Genomic DNA, 22,039 nt, shown 5'->3' on the forward strand with positions numbered 1-22,039 from the left:
TTTTCTAACATTTCATTTCCGTTCTGCTGTCTTGCCATTCTTGGGAGTTTTCGAAAGTGCTTGCTGCAGAAGTGAAGGCGTTAAGAATTGAAAACCTTTCAACTACATAACCCGTGCATTGATCAGTGACTTTCACTTATGAGTCATTCATAACATTGGGCTAATGTCTCATTATTTCTATGTGTGTGTAAAGCCTTTTTGCAGCTTACACAAATGTCTATGTCATGTTTAGAATCTTCGCAAACGTTCAGGAATTGTCTCAATATTTAATGCAATCAAAATTGTTCTGCATAAGAACCGTTTCTCTGTGAGGCACCTCTGGCTCTTGTTTAACATTTACACTATTGATACAACGTTTATTGCCTCATCAGGATCTCCATGAAAGTTGTGACTCGTATCAGTCTCTTTTTGACCACTCGCTCGGAAATCTCCGTCATCTGACACTTGTTGGCACAAATGCGCAGGATAGAGTGGCTGTGCCTCACAGCAGAGGGCCTGAACGGACCCTGCTCTGTCAAACACAGCGTGATGTTGAGAACCCGGCAATCATTCTAATGGGCCGGCTGAATAGCTCAGCTGGGGCTCAGATCGGGGCTGCAGAAGCGGCGCCTCGGCTGCCAGAGACACCTTCCACTCCGGCTCACCAGCACAGGCAATGAGCATTATTTTTTGTGAGTACCGGTACTCTCCTCAGCAGAAGAAAAGTGCCGGTACTCAGAGTGATAAATCTGAGAAGTGCCGGTACTCAGTACCGGTGAGTACAGGCCCATTTAAACCACTGAGTATAAGGGAAGGAAACAGAGAGAAAAGGAATGAGGGAAGTAGCAAAGGCAGGAAATTGAGGGTTAAAGAAATGAAGCAGTGGAACTAATAAAAGTTAAATGTGATAGAGATGTAACGGAAAGAGTACTAAACACTTACCTTATAATTGACGTTTACTAAGGCACTTGTTATTTTTATAGTTTCAATCTGTGAAAGAAAGAACAAAAATTTTAAAATTGATAGAAGGTAGTAAAAGATAAGTGAGCATGAGACAAGATGAGTACATATTAAAAATCACAATTCAAAGTACAGAATTAATGATACATATTAAATGGTTTATTTTTGCTGTTCTCAGAATATATCAAATTTCACTAAAAATAGTGAGTTGAAGGTATTCATCATATAACAGCGGGGAAAAAAAAACACAATCAAAATGATTGTGTTTAAAAAACCCTTAAAATATAATCAATCAGAAATAAGAACTCCTTAAAAGTAACTTACTTTCTATGACGTCAAAGGATGTCCTATGAACAGCTTATACTCTGTTGTGCTGTTACTATTTTCTGCCCGCCACTTTCTGAAAGATAAACTCCATCGTTTTAAGAAAAATGAGAGATACAAAGCAATTTAAAACAGCACACTAAATTACAGCAACACCTAGAATCATTATAATCCAGTTACCTACCCTAAATTCTCACTTCTGAAAACAAGTCAAAAGGCAACATTGCTTCATACTAAAATGGTAACCATTGCCGAAAGACTATCCTTTTTTATATTTCAAATAAGCTGTGTAATATCCTGATGTTGTCAAAGGACCATCATAATATATAATAGCTGCAGTTGCAAATGTTCTTCCTGAAATCGATGACTGTGTAGCCAAAACATTTTTAATTAGACTTAACAACTTTTTTTCATCCAGTTTATGTAGTTGAAATTGTAAAATGACATTTCACCCATAAGTTTCCATAAATAATATGGGCAGCATTGCAGACTTGCATTTCCTCTACTCCTTATTTTGATCTGCTGCTTGAATTAGCTTATAAACACAAACAGTTTTCGCTCTGTACTACAATTATCCACAAGGCCATATAGAGTAGGAGCCATTAGAACCTCTTGAAATTCCTCTGAACAAATCCCAAGAATCCTTTCCTAAAATTTTGGTTGTAAGAACACCAGGTAAGAATTTTGAAGGTGGATAGGCAATCTTTTTTTGAAAGTTAAAACAGAATCATTGCAGAATGACCAGCCGTTTCCAGATTTTAAATAAGCTGTGTAATGTCCTGAAGTAGTTGAAGGACCGTCATGATATATAATTGCTGTAGTTACAAAAGTCCTTCCTGATATTGACAACTGCGAAGCCACAAAATTATTAATTAAAGTTGTCAATTTAGTTCCATCAGGCCTACATCGTTGGAACATTAAAATGACATACTGGCCATAACTTCGTAAAATTAACGTGGACAGCATTGCAGACTTACATTGGCTACACTCCATGTTTTGATCGGCTGCCTTTACTAGCTTATTGAAGGATACTGATTTACTGCCAGGCAAAGTTAAATATATAAATCTTTCTGAGTCTACACTAGTAGTACTTGATAGCCTACAGTTCTCGCAATCATGCTGCCATTGATAAGAAAGGCCAAACAGATAATCTACATCTACACCTTCATCTTGCAATACATCAAGCATATACATTAAAAACTCCTGACAATCCTGCTGAATATTTTCAGAGAATTGCGTTTGACCTGAACATTCGTCTAACAGATAACGAATTTCAGACACACTTTCTACTCTTGTTCTATCAGCGCTACATTTCTCTAACACAGAATTCAACAAACAGCATACACTTTGTTCCGAATTGATCACAATCTGTTCTTTTAAAGTTTCTAGTGAAAAGAGAACATTAACAACTACATTAGCATAGCAGTTGACACCAGAACTATTTTCAAATTCAAAACCAACAACATTTTCAACAGAATTCATTTTATTCCTGCTTACAATTTTTGGTTCATCGACTTTTGGTCTTTTTGCTTCAACCTCCCTACTATTACTGATATTTCTTCGTTTCCGGCCTACCACACGTTTCTCAAACAAAGGATATTGAGGCAAATGTGGCACGTACTCTCTTCTTAACCTATTGTATTCCTTAACACAATCTAGATCCGCACAAATGTTTGTGACATCACAGTCAATCAAGTACAATCCCGATAAAGTTCTGACTCGTGACAATGCTACATAAACCATACCCTCTTTGAACACAGAACTGCCAATATTCACTAAAGCAGTGTCTACACTTAAACCTTGCGATTTATGAATTGTCACTGCATATGCCAAGCAAACAGGAAACTGCTTACGGCGAACATATAGGTCTTTTACAAGCAAAAACCTAGCTGTGCAACGACCAATTAGCTGTACTTCCTCAATGCCATCAAATTTAATTTTAAAAAATTCAATTCCATCTCTACTTCTGTATTTCTCAAAATCAACAACATTACCCATTGATCCATTTACCAGACCTCTTTCAACATGTAAATTCCTTCTCAAAATGATACGGCAATTTAAGCACACATTCAGAGTCTTTTCAAAACCTGCAGTTTTAGATATAGTCTTCTCTAATGAATCCAATTTAGTTTTCAAATTCTCAGACAAAACAATTGTTGTACCCATATGCTCTATTCTGTCAATAGCTTCCAGTTTCACAATCTCTCGGTTTTCTAAATTCAACATTTTGTTGTTGAAGATTGAACATTCTGCAAGAGTTGGCATCAAACATATTCCAGATTTCTTCTCAGTAATTTTCTGAAAAATATCCTCTGGCAGAACGTCTTCTTCTGGATACAAATTTGACAGTAATCGTGCATGTAAAGCTTCTTTCCCACGCTCAGTCATTTTCCCGATTCTAACATCTTGTAGAATATTCTTGTAATCTTCGTCCTTCGCCTGACGCATATTTTCACGCAGCTCAGCCTAATTGAAGTTTAACCATATGTTAACGTTGCCAATGCTTCCTAGGCACTTCTTGGTATCTTCATGTGTAAGCAGTTTAAACACTGGTTGTCCTTTCACTGGTGTCAGCTGCGAAAGATCACCGAAAACAATGATGTGTTTGCCACCGAATAACACATCATACTCTGTTTTAAGAACTTCCTGCATTCTCAAATGCACAAAGGCAAGCATGACATTGGAAACCATGCTTACTTCGTCAATGATAAGAAGTTTCATCTTCTTCAAGACTCTAGATACTTCACAACAAGCATCCCCAGATAACTTGTGGTATTGTAATTTGTTATCATGCTCCACTGGCAGCATCAGTAGCCGATGCAAAGTAATCCCTTTAATGTTATGTGCTGCCAGTCCAGTTGGAGCGGTCACAACACAAGACAGCGATGACTCAGTCCTTTTCTGCAGATAACATGAAATTGCTTTAATGAGGAAACTTTTTCCAGTTCCTGCTTCTCCACTCACATACAGTCGTACAGGCTTCAACGACGTACATGAGCACTCTTTCTTCTCATGACTTAATCCATGCTCAATTTGGTTGGTAACTTCGTCATATATTTTCCTCTGCTCAACGTTGAGTTGTCTTTCCAAATCTTCTAAGTTAACCGCATCCTCCTGAGCATGTGCCATGGCTCTTTCCACTTCAATCATGGCAGTGGCAGCTTCATTTTCAATAACTGGTTCTCCTAGTGGATCCTGACTCAATGAAACAGAACTCTGACTGTCCTGAGAACTGTCTCTAGCAATCTCAGCTGCAATTGTTGCTTCCTGCTCGATTTCTGCATTCAACATTTCTAGATATTTTGGAAAAACAGGACATTCTATGGACTCTTTGGCTGCATTGAAAGAGTCTTCGTAACAGAGGAAATCTCCAAGCAGTTCCTCTTCTGCACGCCAAGGCTTGAAAAGTTGCAAAAGAGCTAAATAGAAAAACTCTTTTCTTTCTGGAGATTCGCAATTCAATTTTCGATGATTTACCAATTGACATTTTCTTTGCTTGACCAGACATCCCTCACTTCCAATTACAGCATACACTCATTTATCAATATCTTCTTTGATGTTCCTCTTGAAAACGTAATTTTGTAGAACATCATACAGACAAACATTCTCAAGGTCACTGCTTCTATTTGGATAATATGTATCCAACGTGTTGGTCTTCAAAATATCTGTACTGCTTGGCTCCTTCTCCGCCAAATACTCAATTTCCCGTACAGGTTTCAGAACTCGATTACGCGTTGCAGCAAGACCAAGACTCGCCCAAATGATCCTCCTAGATTTGGCATAGAGACATGCTGAAGATAACCGGTGGGAACATTCGTAAGCTCCGATTTCTCGATGCGACAACATCTTCAGACTGAAACTGTACAACTTCTTACTGAGGCTCTTTTCATGGGAAATATCCTCCCACATATCCTTCAGTTCTGTCTTTTCTTTTTTGGTGATGTAAGACGTCACATACCGAGCCACAGCCATACAGTTGTCAGCCACAAACTGTATATCTGTGTTAGCATTCCACATGGACAAAATCACTGGGTTGTAGTCGTTAATGTGCTTGGACTCTTCGTTTCTTTTCAAATTGTATGTGTTTTTGGGTGATTTCCTCATCACATTATGTCGCAGCGAAGACATCAAATTGTTAACTCTTCCTTTTGATATCACCGACCGTGGAAATGCAAAACGACATTTGGTGTAGTACTTGTCCTTGTTTCTGAATTTACGACAACAGTACTTTCCACAACGATGGCTTTGAAACCGTAAAACGTGTTCTCTTAGACTTTTATCTTCGTTTGTCTTTGGAACAGCACATGTAGCATACTGTTCTATGAAACTCATCACTAAGTCATCCGGATCTGTTCCAAATTTGGGTGCATCTTTGATCCATAGCAGCATATGTATATGAGGAGCTCCTCTTGCTTGATACTCCTTTCTCCAGAAGAAATCCAACACCTCTCCAAGAGGTAGATTTTTCTTATTCATGATGAAAGACATCATAGCTTCAAATCTATGATTGAAGTACCTGCATACATTCACTGGATCCAAAGAGCACAATTCTCCGGGTGTCTTGAATTCGATATTTTCAATGTTTCCATTTGCCTCTCGTAGAAATTCAAGTAAGTCTTCCCAGCCATACTCAGCACAGCTGAGAGTGAGGAACCATGTGGGAGTTCCTAAGCTCCTCAGCATACATTTTAAGTCACCATGAGGGCGGTACCAATACTCATTAGTGCCACGCTGACAAGCCATGAGATTAATCAGGTGAGAATCCAAAATACTGTCTTGCACATTGACTTTATCCATAAAGTCCCTTGCCAAGATATTTCGCAGTTGTACACCACTTTTCAAGATGTGGTTCACTGCATAAGACAATCCAGAGAGATCACTTTCAAACAGTAGATGAAATAAATAGGGAATGCATTGACGAAACCTAGGATCTTCTGCATACAATCGTAAAGGCCGGTATTCTGAAGCAGGAATTTGAACAGGTCGCTCATCATATCGTCCTCCTCGACCTGTGGGAAATAACTGTGGGAAACATCGAGCTTCCAAACTTTCCTCCCAAACACTAATGGGACTCCCTTTGGCTTGTTTCATTTGAAACAACTCAATAGCATTCCCCATGACTTCCTTGGAATGCAAAGGATGAACACTGTAATGTTCATATATTTCTTCATTTTTAGCGGCTTCTACTTTCTCAATTTGTCCAGCACACAAATCGCTGTCCTCTTCTTCACTTACTTCCTCATCTGCAACACATACATTCTTGTAGTACTCATTATTTTTTATCAAATACAATGTTGCCTTTTTGACTTTCCTAACATCCACTAAATCTTGCCAGATTTTCTTACTCTTTGTCGGAACACCATTAACTATGATAACCAGAGGTTCCTCTTCCACTTTCTCTACTCCAATTGTATTAATGTTTTTCTTCAAATCTAAAGGCAAATAAACAACTCTTCCCTTTAATCCTCTCTGTAAATCTGATGGAGGCAATTTCCCTGTCTTTGGCTCCATTCGTACAATAGCCTGGAAGGGATGGACACTTTGAATCAAAATAGATTCATAAGTATTTAAATCCTTCAATTCAGAAGGAATGTCAACTAATTCCAGATTATTATAAACCGCTCTAGCAGGCATCTGGTTTTGGTTTAATTTGTTATAACAATAAGTACACATACGTTGGTCCGCTCCCAAATCAAAACAATTTTCTACCATCAAGTATGTGGCAAAATCCTTCCATTCACTATTGTTTTCCATATCACTTTTTGCATATAAATCCACTAACTTAGTCTGATTCTTATAATAAGTCCGTCGACAACACACACAAGTGAAATTAGGCCTCTCACTTGATTTCACCATAAACGTGGAAATTTCCTTGTGAAACTTATGTGTACTGAAAATCTGTACACTGTCTTCCACATTACCTTCTTCTAGTGGTTCAATTTCAACATTGTTCTCTTTACCAGCAAAGTAACAGAACTCAATTTCTTGACAAATATTCTTCACATCTACTTCAGAACCATGCAAAAGAGCTCTGCTTAATTGTTTAAGCATAATTGCTGGACTCTTAGCATAATACAACATTCTAACTAATTTCCTCACTTTATTATGATGCACTGCTAGCATCCGGAAATGATGAAAAACACTCTGGCATACTCTCCTAGAAAGACAAGCCAGTGAATGACCATGCAAACCTGTCACTTGTCTCACTCTGCAAGGATCTAATTCTTGCAACAACTTTATTTTTTGTTTTAAACTTTTCTTATTAAATGTCTGTATAAAATCACAAAGCTGGATGATGGAATCCTGTCGCACACTGCAAATAGAACTACACTTCCAGGTGTGCACTGGTCCCTTAGGATGTCTCCCTAAAACCTCATCACTTAACACCTCTTCTGCATCTGCAGACACAAGTTTTTCTTTTTCAACCGGACGACCATCTTTTACCTCATATGCTCGACCACTGCTGTCAACTGCATGCACCAAATCATTGTCCTGAAAATAACTCTCCTCATTAAAAAATGCCTCACTATTTGAACTATGCATCCATTCTCCTGAGAAAACTTCACAAAAATTACTTCGATTAACTACTCTCTTCCATCTACTATTTGATTTGAATACGTAGATTACCTTGTTTAGTTTCCTAATTCTATTAATTACCAAAATAAATAACTTTCGCTTAATTTCGAAAGCCTGATCAATAATTTTCTCCACATTTTTCTTTTTCTTATAAAATGCCACTTTCTGTTGGCCTTTCTAAAATTATTTTAGCAAATTGACAATTACCCTGTTGCGGAACATTCGCCTAAGAATGTCCCTGAATGTATTTTCCCTTCTACTGCCATGCACAGAGTTATCTCCTGCTCTAGCAGAAACTTTTTTGACGGGCCTTTCCTTTCCATTTAAATTGGCTCTCTTTTTCTGGACTAAAACTTGTTCTGTAGTTATACTTTTGTTTCTACAAATGTTTCTAAGGAATGATTTTGTTCTCTTACCCGGAGCTTTCTTCGTGCGTTGAGGTGATTTTAATGTAGAGGACTGCTGCAAGCATTTAATAATCTGCTGTGTTTGACGTTTCGTAGCTTTTCGGATTCTATCCCTAGACGGCATTGTCTAATTTCTAAATAATCTGCAGTTGAATCTGTGGTAAAATATAATAAAAAATGTTATCAACCACTATTACCAAACAGTAAATCAATAACAGTAATGATTTGATTCAGCAATGCTATAAAGATGATTCAGTGAAATCTTCTTAATTTTACTGTGATAGTGATAGTATTATAGGGCTTTCATGCAAATGACTGCCCACCCTGCAACAAAAAGCCCACATGAAACTTGACGCACATTAAATTGTGTACTTACCTGCAATAAAACATAATACATATGCCAGTGTTTAGGTCCCTCCACCCTGCCCCTCCCCCTCCCCGCCTCCCTGCCCCACCGTAACTCCCTCCACAACCCGCGGCTGCTATCTTGCAACATGGTGCATCTTGTAAATCACTACTGCATTATAAAAGTGACACAACAGCAGCACAAAATAGGCGCACAACCATCATAAATCTGCCCCTAACACTTTAAATGATTGATTCAGGATGACGATAAGGTGTGGACTATCTAGAAGTTTGTTTGAGGTGAGGCCTATTCAGGGTTGCAGATGAAATTTAGACTTGTTGAAGAGTACAGAGGTGATAATACATGTACAGGCCTACCAATGAAGTGAATCATGTCCACTGCACTCTTGAACAAAGGCCAGACCTCCTCTATCTCCCTGAACACGACTAAACATCATCTGCACAATGTGATTCGTAATGTTAGGAAACACAAGTGATATAATTGAAAAACGTGCAAATATTTTTGCACATTTAACAATCACATCACCTGTATTTCTTCAGCTTACTCATCTCATTGTGCAGATGTACTCTACGTCCTATGTAGAAGCACACCCTATCAATACTTAAATTACCCAAGCACACATGGGAGCGTATTTACAAGGAGCTTGCTCCAGGGGAAATGTCTTAAATTAAAATTGGAAAAATTACATCAAAGGGACTCAAAGGCCTTGTAAATATGCCCCAAACAACCTATGAAACACTAGCAGTACATATCAAGAAACCTAATTGATTTCAAAAAAGTTTTTAAACCTTTTATGTAAAACAATTATATACCTACATTCATGGGGAACTGACTTAAAATGCCCTAATACACATGAAAACGTTTTTTTAAGGTCCTTGCACCTTTTTTCAATCACTTTTAACATGGCTATGTAACTCAAACAATCAAAATCAAAATTTAACAAGCACACATGGGGGCGTATTTACAAGGACCTTGCACCATGGGGAAAGTGACTACAAATGACCAAACACACATGGGGACATACTTACAAGGCCCTTGAACCAGGAGGAAGTGATTTGAAATGGCTAAGCACACATAGGGGTGTATTTACAAGGTCCGTGCACCACTTATGCATCACTTTTAACATATACACTGTAGAGCAGCATGGGGCAATAACAACACAGATGCATCATGCACCTGTTCCGCAAAAACGACGCATTGCAGGAGTCACATCGCAAGTAAATAAATTCTCATAATTTTTTAAAGCGTTCCTTTTCCTTAAAAACGATTTTCTGATCATAATTTGAAAACACAGCACAGCTCCTATGTACAACCACACCTTGTCAGTACTAATACTTTACATTATCTGCAATTACAATTGGTAAAAGAATGCAAAATCTTCTTTGAAAACATAATGCAAACACTTGACTCAAAACATCATTTTAAATGCACAGCTGGCTTTCTTATTTTCCCAAAAAAGCATACTAGTCTTTATCTAAAATAAAGAAACGATAACTCACCTTAATAAATGCTTTTTGAATTTCAAAACAGTCTCAGAAACACACCAATTTTTCTTTAGCAGAATAAAAGGTATGCACTCCAGAGGCTGGAACCAACAAAGGCACTGAAATGCTGATATTCATCACACATATCTCTCATGTCAGCCAATCAAAACTCTTCCCTCACTATTTTCAAATCAACACCCTTCCCCCCTCTGCCCTTTCTGCCCTTCAATTTCTACTATTATAACATAACATTTGATTGGTTATGTACCTAAATATATATAAAGAAAGAGAGAGAAACATAGCCATTTTGACTACTACTTCCTGAAGTGCATTTCAACTGAGAACTTAAACTTCTTTTTGAAAGGTAAGATGTTATTTTAAAAACTGAAGTATGTTGTGCACTTTAAGTTAATTAGGAAAACATTTTCTGATAGTTATATACTATCCCTCTGTAATAGTTATAGAATAAGATAGACTTCTCTGTTATAGTTATGGATGGAGTTAGGCTTGTCTTGTATAATTATGAATTTACTTAGGCTTTATAACATACACTTTTTTATATTTCTACTTCCAGTCTGATACCATACACTGCCCAAAGATAAAATCACTGTTTAAAAATCAAATGACCTGTCTGTACTTAAACCCAACAGTGCCCTATCTGTACTGATATATTTTTTTAAAATTCATTTTACAGCACAAAAATGGAAGGAGAGAACAAAACTAACTTGGAAATTGTTGCAGGAAGCAAAACAGATACAGAAATTGACTCTGAATTCTATGATGATTCACAGGACTTTGAACTTCTGCAATGTGTGGAAGCAGTAGATTTCCTACTTGAAAATGAAAAAAAAACTGACAATGAATTATTAGAATTTCTTTTTAATTTTGAAAAAGACTCAGAAAAATAAATTTTTATTTAATAATTCAAAAATAGTTTGAGACATTATTCATTTTTATATGTATTTTGTAAACTAGTAGCAAATTGATTTTAATGTAAAGTCAGACTTTAAATATACTGTGCAACTTTTTTGTGTTACATAGTAAGTTTGCTCATAGTTACTTCCTTTCTTCCACTATATTATCTCCAATGTGTATTTAACATCTCTTTATCATCTCCTGCCTCCATATTGTTTCGGCTTTCCAGACAGACTATGGTATGAATTCCATATACCACAATAACTTCAGAAACAACTTGCAAGATATCTACAAAGGAGACGGCGTTTATTTATTTTTAGACTCTGCATTGGTACCTACATGTTGCTACGTAAATAAAAAAAAACAAAAAAAAACAACAAAACGAACAATCAATAAACATACAATATTTTAAAAGTCTATCATTCTTGTTTCCTTATAGTACGCTCCCCGGACCGCTTTCCGGTGCGCGTACCGGGCGCACCCCACGCAAAAAAAACTTTTTTTTTTTTTGCCCCGCGGGGCCCTTTTAAAGCCTCCACATCAAACCTTGGGGGTCAGGGAGGATCTACTATGCCCCCTTATGGTCATTTGCCCCTTCGTTTTGGCCTCCTCTTGTCTCTCGATCCTACCTAGAGACAAGATGGCGGCCGCTCCGGACTGTTTAGAGTGTTGACAGACACCGGAGAGCCAATCAGCTTCGCTTTGCAAAGTTCCGTTACGCGAAAAGTACGCGAACCGGAGCGCTACCCGGGACGCTGTCACAGATATATCTGTTTTTTAAAACGTTAATTTCTCAAAATCCACTGGAGCACATATATTGAGACCCAGCAAAGGCACATCGGGCTAACAGTCCCTACAATTTTGCCAAGTTTCGTGCAAATCCATTCAGCCGTTCGAGCTAAAAGTGAGGCCAAACGACCTATGGAAAAATGAATGGGAAAAATGCGTTTTGGGACCCCCCTTTTTCTCGGCCCCCCCTTGATGAAACCCCCCCAAATTTTCAGGGGCTGCTCAGAAACAAAATGTGCCATTTTCCTGAAAATTTCAGCCGATTCCGTCCACAAACGCCAAAGTTATTAGACATAGAATTTTCAAAAGTCCCATAGAGAAAAAATCCTAACTATATATACCTACATACATACATATACATATACACACAGCCGACCTTCCGGTTTAGACGCCTGTTCTGCTTGAGCTTCTTTGTGTTAAAATTGATTCCGACGCATTTCAAGGCGATTAACGCCCCTTAATCATGGAGGTAGCACAGAGGGACCAAAGCATTCGCCGCATTTCCCCTGTCGGCCTTTTGTTATTGCAGAGAACACCACGTGGGCATGCCACATGCCGAGGCATGCTGGAGATTGTAGTCCTTAAATGCAGCGAACCCAGTGTGATGCCTTGAGTGGGCTCAGTCTCTCTGTTAGTTTGCTATGTATTAATGTCCTTAAGTAGGTAAGAGTTCAAGTTTGTGTGCTTTATTTCCTTGTAGCAGTGCGCAGTCAAGAAACTGGAAATGGTTTCCGCTTCAGAGCCCTTCTCTCCCTGGCTGCTTCTCGTCCTGGGCAGAAGTGGAACACCTTTCAACGGCCAAGGGAAGCCGTGTATACTAACGTGAATGAACAATGAGCCCTTGAGCTCCGAAAGGGAACACTGCACACAGCCGACCTTCCGATTTAGACGCCTGTTCTGCTCGTATTCTTGAGCTTCTTGGTGTTAAAATTGATTCCGACGCGTTTCAAGACGATTAACACCCCTTAATCATGGAGGTAGCACAGAGGGACCAAAACATTTGCTGCATTTCCCCTGACTGCTTTTATTACTGCAGAGAACACCACGTGGGCGTGGCACATGCAGAGGCATGCTGGAGATTGTAGTCCTTATATATATATATAGATAGATAGATACATATATGTCTGTCATCGGGGCAGGCTAGCAGTGGTGTTCTGTCAGAGGAAAAACATCTCAGACCTGTTTTTGCGTGGTTAAGCCTTGCATCTTAAGACGGAAGAGTAAGTCACAAACCTGATAGGAATGTCCTAAGTGATCAAACCTACTGAGCACACTGGAAAAAACACTCCATGCCATACTATGATCCTTTGCCTTTCTCATCTGAAACTTGCAGCAGCTAGGTGCTTTTTAGCACTTTAATTTTCGTTCCCTATGGTTTTTTCCATTTACCCAACAGTTTGTTTATTACCCTACTTTTACTTATGTGTTACTTTTAAACCATGGCTCTCAGAAAAACCCCAGATTCACAGACACAGAGTTGACAGGTGTGGTGGATGAGATCATTAGAGTAGAGCCACACTTGTCTGGAACGAGGAACATCCTTTACAAAGCAACTTTTACCACGCAGTGCCTTTACGACGCAACTTTTACAACGCAAAGCATTACAACGCATTGCGCTGGGGGGCGCTCTAGGATAGGGAATAGGTTTAATGTACTATCCAACACCTTCCCTTCTATCCACGGGGACTGGAGTTGTAATAGTAAATTAAACTATTCACTATCCAGCTCCCCAAAGCACTATGCGTTGTAAAGGCATGCGTTGTAAAAACCGCGTTGTAAAGGCATGCGTGGTAAAAGCATGCGTTGTAACGTCATACATCCGTCTGGAACACTTGTTCAAAATACAACTATTTCTGAGTCTGAGCAAATGTGGGCAGATATTGTCTCAAGAAAGAATTCTGTATCTAACAACAGTCATTCACAAGAGGAAATCAGGAAGCACTGGAATAATATGTGGGGAGGGTAAGATCCTTGGCTCCAAAACCCACCTATTGTCCAAGAAATAATAGAGGTTCTCCTAGACCTATGATGCTCTTGCCCTCTCAGGAAAGGATGTCTGGGATCCTACACACTGAATGCTTTGCAGGAATCCCAGGTGGAGTGGAGGCAGGTAAGCACAATATGTTTTGTATAGCAAATGTCCTGATAAGTGCTTGTGGAGACCACCTTTCTTACTAAACTATACGTCTATTAACCTAATTTCCTTTTAAAAATGTCATCAAATAGCCATGTATATGTATCTCATGAATCCATTTGTTATGCTGAATTAATAAGTAACTATTGTGTTTAAGTTTTTTTTTTTACCTGTACATATATATAAAGTAAGAGAATGCATGTTTATTTTACTTGTTTGGCCCTTCTCCACATCATTAGTGATCAAAAGAGTCATATTTACTATGTATGTGTAAGAAAGTTATTACATAACCTAGATAGAGTAATTCTTTATTACAGTACACAGAAGTTGCTATCCCGTTAGTGGTAAATGACTACAGCTGCTATGATGCTTTCAAATGGATATTATTGCTTTATGTGATGTGTTACTCTTATTATACCATATCTTGGACTCATAAGACATCTACTCAAGTGTCTCATTCTTCAAACATTCCATATTCACACTCTTCAAAACATACATAGTTTAAGGAGGTTTATTTGAGTCTGTGTGTAACCATTGTAGTTGTATGAGTACCATAGGGCATATTGCGTATTTAGCAATGTGAAGCAATTTTATGTGGTCTCTTCCCTTTACAAGTTATGTCTCATGGCATGTAAATGTTAAATGAATATGATATAGTTATCAAATATAAAATAACAATGACAATATCTGGTTGATTAAGGGAGTGCAACATGATAAAGAACTGGATATCACTCTAGGCCGATAACTTACTAGTGTGGTCAGATAGAAATACTGACCATACTACATCATACTAAGGAATATTTTATGATTCTAAGTCTGACTGGAGAAGTGTAAATTGATGCTACAGCCAAATGTGTATTTTATTCTCCTCGCCCTCAACATCCAAGAAATGTGCATGTCCATCACTGTTAAGTTTAACTTTCATAATTTGTAAATGTGCATTATGAGTGTAAAAAGGCAGAGATTCACGATTACACTTATACTATTAGACACAAATGATCTAACAATAATCATGCCAATTCATATTGTAGGACCAGCTATTTTAGACCTGGTACCATTGGTGTCGGTCTCCCCTGCATTTTTTGCTTTTGCCTCCTGTGTTTTTGCTGTATGTTGGACTCTGTTTTGCTGGTCTAGATGCTCTGGGCACTTTGTCACTTCTGTTCAGTGCCAAAGTGCAAGTACTCGCTACATAAATTGTTCTCATGGATTAGTGACTCCATGATTGGCATATTTGATTTACTAGTCAGACCTTAGTACAGTGTACTGTGTGTGCCCAGGGCCTGTAAATCAAATGCTGCTAGTGGGCTGCAGCACTGATTGTGCGACCCACAAAGCAGCCTGCAAAATGTAACTCTGCCCTGCCATTGCAGAGCCTGTTCGGTTTGCAGTCTGAGACTGCCATGTCGACTTGGCAAGTGCAGACAATTGCTAGTGCCTAACCTTCCCTTTCCCTACGTTAGTCACCCCTAAGGTAGGCCCAAGGTACCCCTGTGCGCAGGGTACATTGCATGTGAAAGGTAGGACATGCTCTGATGTGTGTGGCATATCCTGATAGTGAAAAACTGCCAATTTCGTTTTTCACTATTGCAAGGCTACCTGCTCCCATGGGATAGACTGGGAAGTTTCTTTATAACATCTTATAAACATAACTACACCTGGGAACAAGGTGGGAAAATAAAGTTTGATATGCCTGAACTCAGAATCCTAAAATGTATCTTTTAGTGAGGGTGATTTTTACATTCTTTGTTTAAAAATAACACTTTTAGAAAGTAGATCTTTTCTTGCTTAGCCATCCAGTATGCCTCTGCTAGGTTTGTGTATTGCAAGCCTGGATTTGGAGTGTCAGGGGCTGAGGAGATGCAGTGGATCCAGAGAGCCTGATGAGACAGGGCTGGGCTGAATAGACCTGGGCTGCATTTAGAGTAGGGGAAGAAGATTTCCTTTCACCTGAATGGGCCTGATCTGCCTTCAACAATGCTGTCTCCACCTCCTGTCAGGAATCTGCACCAGTGAGGACAAAACTGGTTTGGGCTGGGTAAAGACACTCTCTGCCTTCAGAGAAAAAAGGATTTTTGTGTATAGAAAGAGGGACCCAGACCTCAGACTTTTATATCACTTCCGGGAATCAAGATAAACTTTTGCCAAGGAGAAGCTGATGAGAAATATTGCCCCTGTGCTGTTTGCTGTCTGGGGTTGGCCGGCAGTGGCTACTTGCTGCCAAGGGAAGGAGAAAAGGACTTTGCTGTTTGCTGTGTCCCCATCTTGAGGAAGATATCAAAGGGATTTAAACTGAGATTGCCTCTTGTCTGAAGTCTCAGGGACACAACTACTTTACCACCAGCTCCCCTGAACTTCCCTGCTGGTAGTTCTGACCTGTAAGAGGAGCCTGCTTTTGTTTTGGACCTCTAGAGAACTGTTTTCTGCAGAGAGCTGGAAAATCGACGCACTATCGAAGAAGCGTGATGCATCTGTACCTTTTTCTGACGCATTGACGAAGAAACCGTTGCATTGTAAATAGTTTGGGATTTTTAGTGATGATAGAATCATCGCGGTGTTCTGAGCACTTTTTGCATGTTTAAAGCAAAAGGTGCATTATTAAATCGCTGCATGCCGCATTGAGTGCAATGATCTCCGAAGTCCGAGATCACAGCATCGATCCTGACGCAAGCCCAGCTGTGAGGCTGCAAGAATCCATGCATCATCCTGGATCGTCAGATCACATTGAGGCGCCAAGTCTGTCTCATCGTTGGGGAGCGCAGTAAGAAACCGATGCATCACCTCCTCTCCGGGAAGGAAACAATGCATCACCTCCCCTGCGCTGCAGAAAGGAACCGACGCATCACCTCCCCCGGAGCAAGGAACAAACACATCACCTTCCTTGAGTGTAAGGAACCAACGCATAACCGTACCTGCGGCCATTTTGGTTGTTTGCGTGACGCATACAAAGTCCTTTGTGTGAAAAGTGTTGCATCTGCAATTTGCTTCGAACTGAACTATTTCTACCATCTGAAAGTCATATCTTTTGACTGTATTGTGAATTTATGTCGTTTTTGGTCTTGTTTTGGTGAAAAAAAGATTACTTATTTTTCTAAGCTGGTGTGGTGTCCATTTGTAGTGTTTTCACTGTATTACTGTATGTGTTCACAGATGCTTTACACATTGCCTCTAAGATAAGCCTGTCTGCTCATGCCAAGCTACCAAGGGGATGAACAGGGGTTATTTTAGAAGTGTATTGCCCTTACTCTGACTAGAAGCAAGGATCCCTATTTGGACAAAGCTATTTACCTCTGCCAACTAGATACCCCCATTTCTAACAAGCTCCCACAGCAGATGATACTGAAACAGCACCTAAAATTATGACCATTGTAGAAACCCCTGCAGAATCCTTCAGTGAGGACACAACTCCTGCCTGTCCTGTTCCGTCCGGATGAGCAGCAGCCTAATTGGTCAGGTGTGTCTGGTCTGGCTGCTAGGGTGAGTCTCACTGTGCCTACCACCACTCATACCACCTTTGTTGTGTCGCCTCCCTGCCACAGCCAGTAATTGTCACTACTCACTATGGCCCAACATCACAATCATCGTCTGCAGTATGCAACGCAGCCATGGTTCTCATGTCCCTGCCACTACAATGCCAAAACCAACATCTGCAGGTGAGCCAGGACCCAGTGTGATGGGGCCAACTGTGCCATGGCCACAGGGTGGTGTGGGTAATGGTAGGCCAGCATTTGGACAGACAAGCAAGGCCACGGATGGGCTAGGTGACAGAGCTTCTTAGAAACAACAAAGAACACATGGATGACATCAATCAGTTACAGATGGAGCAAAATGACCTCATTGAGAGGCTATGAGACCTGGCTTCCTTGGTGTGGTTTCCCCTGAATTTTGCCTCTACCTCCTGTATTTTTTACACTGTGCTGGGTTTCATTTTTGCTGCTTTATATGCTTTGGGCACTTTGCCACTGCTGAGCAGTGCCAAAGTGCAAGTGGTCCCTGTGTAAACTGTTATTGTGATTGGTTTATCACTGGAGAAGCGTGTCGCAAGGCCTGTCATGGCTCACAAAACCACTCCGTTTGCCGCATGGCAGTCGGGCGTGCACGCATTGCATCTACGTTGTCACTTCGCAGTAAAGACACCATATTCTCGCATCGCACAGGATCGTCGCAACATATCGAGGTGCCATCTTGATGCATCAGAATCAGAACCGGAGCGCAGGAAGAACTGACGCATCGCCTTCTCTGCGACCTTCTTGTTTGTTTTGCGTTACGCATCCCAGGTACTTTGTGAGTAAAGTGTCTCATTTCATCATCTACAGGTTTATTTTTGCAACAACCTTTCTAAAGGCATTCTACTGAGTTTTTGTATGTTGGATTTTTGTTGTTTTGGTCTTGTTTAGTATGGATAAAAATATTTGAATTTTCTACACTGGTGTGGTGTCCATTTGTGGTGTTTTCATTGTCTTACTGTGAGTGTTGGTACAAATACTTTACACATTGCCTTTGGGATAAGCCTGTCTGCCCGGGCCAATCCACCAAGGGGGTGAGCAGGGGTTATCTAAAGTGTGTATCACCCTTACCATGACTAGAAGCAAGAGTCCCTGTATGGTCAAAGGTACCAACCTCTGCCAACTAGAGACCCCCATTTCTAACAAAGGCAAATATCTATTTTGTGCTCCCTGTCTGGGGTTGTGTAGGATGGGTTTAGGGACATATGCAGGGCTATCCCTGAGTCATCGACCCCTTTCTGTTCAGCCACACCAGCAGAGGACCATACACCAGCCTCTTCCTTTAAAAAGGAGGCCCTGCAACCCTAAGAGTTACCTGCGATCACCTCTAACCCTACAACAGTTGAGCCAACAGTTATGCTGAGAGTTTTATCATAAGGACCAGTGAGAGAGGATTCCACCAAACCCACAACCAAGAGGTGCACACCATTTCCTCCTGTAAAACTGCAACAGTGACTTTTAGGACAATTTTTTCAACACATTTGCCTTCTGAGGACAATTTGTATTTTGGACATATTCACCAAATATTGTGCCTGTAACCATAAAGATATCACCTATCATGATATTCAATTCTGTGTTTGATAATTAAATTTTTTAAATTTTGTGATAATATAAATTCTCCTTTGTTGTCTTATCCTACCTTAATCATCATATGTGTAATATTGAGTAATGTTTTTCTTGTTCACTATATTACAATTTTTGTTATATTACTCTTTGCTGGTTTTGTAAAATGTGGTTTCTTTTTAAAAGGTTTATATATTGTCAACATTTCAAAGATATTTCACGTACATCATTTTACAATAATAATGGTTAGTCAAATTTATAAACATATCAGACTAAATGACACTCACATTTTTTTGTTCTTAAGAAAAAAAAGGTTTCATTACATTTATTAAAATCATTTAGTTCTGTTTTTCATGTATTACAGTATATGCATGTTTCACATTTTAGATATATACCATTCCCATCACAATATATATGTATTTACTCACACAGAAGTATTAGCAATTCCCAGAAACACACACTTCAATGATGCCAGCAGTGACAACATATTTAAATGTTAGAACATGACAGAGTACCACAACAAGACAAAGATTCACAAGATAGTAAATCAGTATACCACAAGTGAATGAATGAATGAACTTTGCATTTGTAAAGTGAACAACCAGCTCAAGATGCATCTCAATGCTACTAACACTAAAACAAAAGAATGAAATCTGTACCTACGGAAAATAAATACTTAGAGGGTTATTTACAAACCCCTTGTGCCTCTGGTACGTCACTTTTTGTGACGCGCTGACGGCACATTATGCTGCCCTATATTTACAAGACATGTAAAGCCACTCTTTATTTCTCTATCTTGTCCCAGTGGGAAGTTATACTTGTAAGATGTTACAAATTATCTCCTATTCTACCCGATGGGGCATTTAGCCATTCAATGGTGAAAAACGAAATTAGCATTATTTCACTATCAGGACATGTCATACACACCAGGACATGTCATACCTTTCACATACACTGCACCCTGCCCATGAAGGCACCTGGGGCCTACCATACGGGTGTCTTATATGTAAGAAAAGAGAAGGTTAGGGCCTGGCAAATAGGTGCAGTTGCCAGGTTGACATGGTAGTTTAAGGCTGCACGCAGACACTGCAGTGGTAGGTCTGAGATACCTTTTCAAGGCTACTCATGTGCGTGGCATAATCAGTGCTGCAGGCCCACTAGTAGCAATTGATTTACAGGCATTGGCACACTCAGTGAATTTTACTAGGGACTTACCAGTAAATGAAAGATGCCAATCAGGGATAACCAATTATGTTCACAATTTACACAGAGAGATTATATGCACTCTAGCACTGATTAGCACTGGTAAAGTGCCCAGAGTCCCAAAGCCAACAACAACAGTTCAGGACAAAAAATAGGAGGAAGAAGCAAAACGTTTGGAGATAACCCAGCAAAAAGGGCCAAGTCCAACATGCACATATTGAATTAACTTCAGAGGATCATTACATGATTAGAGGTATAGAAATGTAGCTAATTACATTTTGTTATCATTTACAAAGCTACGTGCTTCCATGAGGTTGTAATTGTTGACATTTAAAAAACATTAATTACATACACAAATATATCAGTCACTGTTGCATGTACACTGTGCTTAGAGGGTGATATGACATGCTTATATAACGTTACTTTGCATATACTTTAAAAGTGCTCACATTACAATACAGATATACCTACACTGTATGTTCACTGTATGTACATATTAAAAACTGTTGTTGATATAATCCTTGACTTTCTACATTCGGAATACATATATAATGATGCTCTCAACTCACTATTATAAAAAGATACACATTGGCAGAGAGTAAATGACACAGGCCATGTTTCCTAGAAATACAAATACATAGGTTATGGTCACATGCCTAAATCTTTTTTATTTCCTATTTATAGTGTAATAAATGAGAAAACATAAATAATGATAGGTTACAGCTAGTAATTAATAGGTACATGCAATACATATATATATATATAGATATATATTACCTACTGGCGGTCGCCAGTAGGTAGTTATAGTTAGGATTATTTCCAATAGGGAAACTGCAACATTCTATTGGGAATAACTTTGGCGTCGATTGAGGGATCTGCCTGTAATTTTCCTGAAATTTGCCTCGCTGCGCTCTGCTCCTTCCCTGAAAGTTTGGGGGGGATTCGTCAAGGGGGGGCCGAGATAAAAGGGGCATCCCAAAACATGTTTTCCCCATGTTAATTTCCATAGGGCGGTTGGACTCACTTTTAGCCTGAACGGCTGAATGGATTTCCACCAAACTTGGCAGAATTGTAGGGACTGGTAGCCCGATTTGCCTTTGCTATGTCTCAAGATATGTGCTCCAGTGGATTTTGAGTGATTTAGGTTAAAAAGAATATATATATCTATAGGCGCGCCCCGGTACGTGCACCGGGACGCGCTCCAGCGCGCTACGCGAGTTTGCGAGCGGAAAGCTGATTGGCTCTCGGGTGTCTGTTAACATTCTAAACAGTCCGGAGCGGCCACCATCTTGTTTCTCGGTAGGATCGAGACACAAGAGGTGGCAAAACAAAGGGGGAAATGACCAAAAGTGGGCAGGGTAGACCCCCCCGGCCTCCTAGGTTTGATGTGGGGGCCAAATTTTTTTTTTTCGATTTGCGCGGGGGGAGCGCCCGGTACGCGCACCGGGGAGCGTACCAGGGGGAGCGTACCGTGGGCAAAAAAGAATGACAGATTTTAAAAAAAATTTAGCATTTTTTATAAATTGGAGGTAGTTCTAAAAAGAACAGTTTTTTTTATTCTTTTTGTTGTTTTATATTTTTTTATTGTTTTTTGGAACATTTTGTACTTTTTTTTGGTTTTATGAACAATTTTATATATTTTGGGGAATTTTTATGGGGACAAACAAAAAACGGAATTGTAAACGGCTCAACTGGAGCAAAAAAAATCAGGAAAAAATTAAGGTTTCTTTGGGCCCTTGTGGTTGTCACCAGCACGGTTGATGAGTTTAACACTTTGCTCACCATAGCAAATTGTACGCCCACAAAATATGCAAACTATTTTGAAATTTCCA

The sequence above is a fragment of the Lissotriton vulgaris genome, chromosome 4_1 (genome assembly GCF_964263255.1).
Source record: "Lissotriton vulgaris chromosome 4_1, aLisVul1.2, whole genome shotgun sequence".
Taxonomy (NCBI): Eukaryota; Metazoa; Chordata; class Amphibia; order Caudata; family Salamandridae; genus Lissotriton; species Lissotriton vulgaris.